General features: G+C 39.7%; 1 long non-coding RNA gene across 1 annotated transcript in view; it reads left to right on the top strand.

Moving 5' to 3' along the window:
- Positions 1–233: 233 nt before the first annotated feature.
- The window catches only part of LOC126644833 (uncharacterized), a 55,543-nt gene continuing 51,498 nt past the window's right edge, over positions 234–4,278 (top strand). The window contains exon 1 of the long non-coding RNA XR_007630030.1: positions 234–392. This is a non-coding gene — a long non-coding RNA (uncharacterized LOC126644833). The remainder of the gene's footprint in view (positions 393–4,278) is intronic.

Below are 4,278 nucleotides of genomic sequence, written 5' to 3'. Positions count from 1 at the left end.
CGCCCCGAGCTGCCGCCGCCCGCCCGCAGCGGCCACCCCTGCGCCCCCACTATTTAACCGGAACGCGCATTCCTGCGCCCGCCGCGCCGCTCCGCGCAGGCGCCGGGCGGGGCTGGCGGCGGGAGGGGCGGGAGGCGAGGCCCGGTCGCGGGGGCGCTCTGGCGGCGGCGGCGGGTCCTGTGGGGAGGGTACCGTGTGGAGACCGGGGCCGGCGGGCGGTACAGCCGCGGCCGCTGGGCCCGTGCCCGGTGCGGCTCCCCGGGAGCGGGGATGATGCGGTCTGTGCCGGCAGCCGCCGTGGCACCGAGCCCGGCGTAGGTGTGCTTTCCCTGCGCCGTACAGCGGGGATGCACGTGGCTCAAGTGCCGTAATAGGAGCGTAGCTTTGGCAGTGTAAGTTAAATCCTTTTCTGAAGTAACGTGGTTTTGGAAGTTAGGGTGTACGGAGGCTGGGAAAGCGGGCATCTCACGCCTTTTTTTGTTTTGTTTGTATAATACTGTTTGGGAGCTAGGGATAGACAAAAGGCCTTCCCAGTGCTGCCAGCAAGCCAGGAAAAGGTCTGCTGTCCTCATACCTTTATTATCATCTGGCACGCTGAAAGCCCTAGTGTTTTTATTGTCATTAAAAAAAAAAAAAAAAGCCCACGAAGCCAAATCCAAAAGCAAAACAAGGAAATGCTACTCTTTTCAATGCCCCCAGATTTCTGTCAACTGCAAGTAGCCGTCAACAAATTTAGTGCTTGTGCATGAAAGATTGCTCAGTTGTGTTGGCAGATGTTAGGTAATATGTCCTTATTGTAGTGATGTGTGATTGTAGAAATCACCTACCCAAATTGCATCATAAACTTTTTCCTTCATCTGAATCTTACTGGTGTTTAGCAGGCTCTTGTGCTTTTAATTGAACTAGTGTGTTTTAAACTTCTATCCTACTTGTTGTTTATTTCATCCCAAGATTATTTTTTGGCAGTTTTTGATCAATAATAAGTCAGACCTTTTATATGCTGTTTGTGGCTTGCATTGAAGGGAGATATGTTCATCATCATTGGTTGCTCTGGTTCTTAGTGAAATTTGGACCTTCTGTTCTTCAGTACATGAACTAAATGTGATAACTCACTCCAATGTCACACTTAAGAACCACAGAAGTTGAAGAAAACACAATTTTTTTGAGTTACATCATTTTGGGTGAAGTTATATTGAACTGTAAAGTCAAACATCCAAAGATTAGGAAACTGCATTTTTAATTTGCTTTTGCACGTTGATCACTAAAGGCCCCTGTTACTTTTTCCCTTTGCAAGTGGACTGGCAGATAAGATTTCTTTGTTTTCTCCTCATTCAGTGCCGATCTAGGTCTCATTTGTCACTACTTGTCACTAGTCAGTCCTGAAGCTACATATGATTGAATGGATCTATCCAGTCAGGATAAATTTATTTATTTATTTATTTATTTATTTATTGTTGTTGTAAGGGAAGAACCAATATCTAATTACTGTCTGAAATTTTTAGTTCAGAGTTCATAGCATTGATATCGAGAAACTTTGAGAATGCTCAGGAATGGTTTTGATGCTTGATTCATAAATTCATCCATGATACAAAAAAGGGGATGTGGTATGGGTTGCTGTATTCCCATGTCATTTAAAAGACACATCGTTATAAACAGTAAATATCATTCATCAAATGCATATAGCAAAAAAAGTCTTACTTTCTATAACAGGCCATGATAGAACTCATTTTGCTTTGAGTTATGCCTTGAGCTTACTGTTTCAGGGTTTACCTTTTGAGACAAACCGGTTTTAAGTCTTCAATATAGATATTTCTGAATTATTTTGTTTACTGTTATGGTTTTTTTTTGTTTGTTTGGGAGGCTTCACCTCTTATGCAGTTGGAGTAAATTCAAAAGTAGGATTTATACTTAACGAGAGCAGTGTCCAAAGATCAGATGACGTTAGGCCAGGTTTTCCATTTCTGTACAACTCACCCCTCCCACCCCCCAAAACCAAACAAAACATTTGACTGCCAAATCAGAACACAACGCACAAGTATGTCTGTTGTGAAACTCAGTGGTTTCTTTGTTCATGTATCTCAGAGGTAAGAGCCGGAAGGTGGAGCTTCGTGAGACAGGCCAGTCCGTAGGCTGGCTTTAGTTACAGCTTCTAGTCCACATATCCTCAAACACAATTACAATCCAATGGCTTGTAAATTCATTGGGGCCCTCTGTTTTTGTGAAAGCCCCAACTTCTGCCTATGTGTACTTAGGCTTTTATTTAACAAAATAGAAGAAACAGAACTTTGTGAATATGGAAAAACACTAAAAAAATAGTGATAGATGAATCCTAAAAGAGGAAGCGTTAGGACCTTTTGTATTTTGGACTTTGAGGGATTTTGTTTTGAGAGATGCAACCTTTTTTTTTTTTTCTTTTTTTGGGAGAGAGAAGTTGAGATCCATTGTGCCATGAATTGAATTAATCTTAAATGCCTGAAATTATTTTGGTTTTGTTGTTTGGAGGTGTGATTCTTAAACAGTCCTTGGTTTTTAAGAGTCATCAAGAGGCTTGAATCTTCAAGGTTTTGTATTTTTCAAAATTATTCTGTCTTGTAAGTTTAAGTTATATGGTCTGTGTATACACTAAAGTCAGCATTAACTGTGTGAAACAGTCAACTAATAAGTGAATAATATTTACAATGCTATCAGATACTTGTATTCATAATAGTTCTGTAATGATGCATTGCTTTGTATTTTGTTAACGCAATGTGTGAATTCTGGGTATCAGATTATGATTGCATGGGATATATTACTGAAAGGAACTGCTCCAGTGTGGTACCAAGGATCTATTTTATTCAGAGATATTTTTTGTTGGATTTTTTTGGGTTTTGTTTTGTTTTTTTTAGGAGTGCCTCTGGATTTTGAATTTTAGCTATAGTAATTGTGAAGTAACTGATGATACCTTAAGTACAAGTGTGAACTGGAGCTGAGTGTACAATACAGAATGGAATGATACTTTAAGGAAGTTCAAAAACCTCTACATTCAGGCAAAAATAGCCTTCCACCTAGATGTAGTTACACTTTGAAGTGAAGCCTGCTTAAATGCGAGGGAACAACTTCCTTTTCCTTGGGAAGAAAGAAACAAGTTTAAAAATTTACAGAGTAATTAGATTTTCCAGTTCCCTTGACCTACATTTAATGCAGAGGTTAGAAACTGCAGTGTTCAATAACTATGTTCTGGCAAGTTTTACATGACTTTCTTTTCCACTTGTAGTTTATGATGGTTTATAAAAAAGAAATATTTGCTTTATTTAACATTTGCTCTGAAGAGGAATGGATTCTTAAATTTTTTTCTCACCTCTGCAAATAGCACATCAAATTAATTACTTTATATTGGGAAAACCAGTGTCTCTAGTTACAATTATTCTAAGTGATAATTTGTTCTGTCACAGTTATAACATTTCTTTGGTATTCAACAGCTAAACCAGGACAAAAATCCAAAAGTGAACACTGTCTTGAGAATGCATCCCTCTTGTGCTGCATGGGGTGAGCTTTTGGAACAGTAGATCCTCATTCAGTGGCACTGTAGCTGGGTGAAAGGCTGCCTGCAGCTGTAGGCTCAGTCATCATTTCAGCAGAATTTGCAGTAGCTGTAGTGTTTTGGTTGGAAAGGTTAACCTGACAACCAACCTGGTTAGCACCTTTCCCAAACCTAGAAAATATCTTAAACTTATTTGAATATAAGAACATTTGGTTTAGCAAATGGGTAAGGATTCACCAGGTTAGTTCTTATTTAAAGTGATTTACTACCCAAGGGACTAGTGATTCTTCTGAGATTTTATATTATTTGGCAGGAAAAATATTACTCTAGGTAAGTATGCAAGTGAGAACAGTACCGAGCTAACTTCTCTGCAGACTTAAAATATCATCTTTCTAATGATTTAGCAGTTATGAAAGTGCCAGCATTACTTTTAAGTGCCAAAAAATTATGCAAAAGGCTTGACAACTCATACATGCACTCTCTTCTGGTAAACACTGAACAGGGAGAACTTTAAAAATTGGAACACTTACATATTACTAAATTGTATTTCTGTGTAAAGGAGCTTTTATAAAGTAAGTCCCACATTGTCTTTTCCCTTAGAGCTACATTATCACCTGAATCTTTTGTAAGCTGCGCTTTGAAGAGAATACGTGTGCTTGCTCAGTATGATAGGGTTACATTCACCATCCACAGGGCTCCCGAATTTTCATGTGAATCTAGAGCACTGCTACAGCTGCCAACAAGTATCTTTTACTTTG

This window comes from Myiozetetes cayanensis, unplaced genomic scaffold, assembly GCF_022539395.1.
Source record: "Myiozetetes cayanensis isolate MyiCay16 unplaced genomic scaffold, myiCay2020 scf3, whole genome shotgun sequence".
Lineage (NCBI taxonomy): Eukaryota > Metazoa > Chordata > Aves > Passeriformes > Tyrannidae > Myiozetetes > Myiozetetes cayanensis.
The sequence above is the reverse complement of the archived record's forward strand: the minus strand, read 5'-3'. Positions and strand labels throughout refer to the sequence as shown.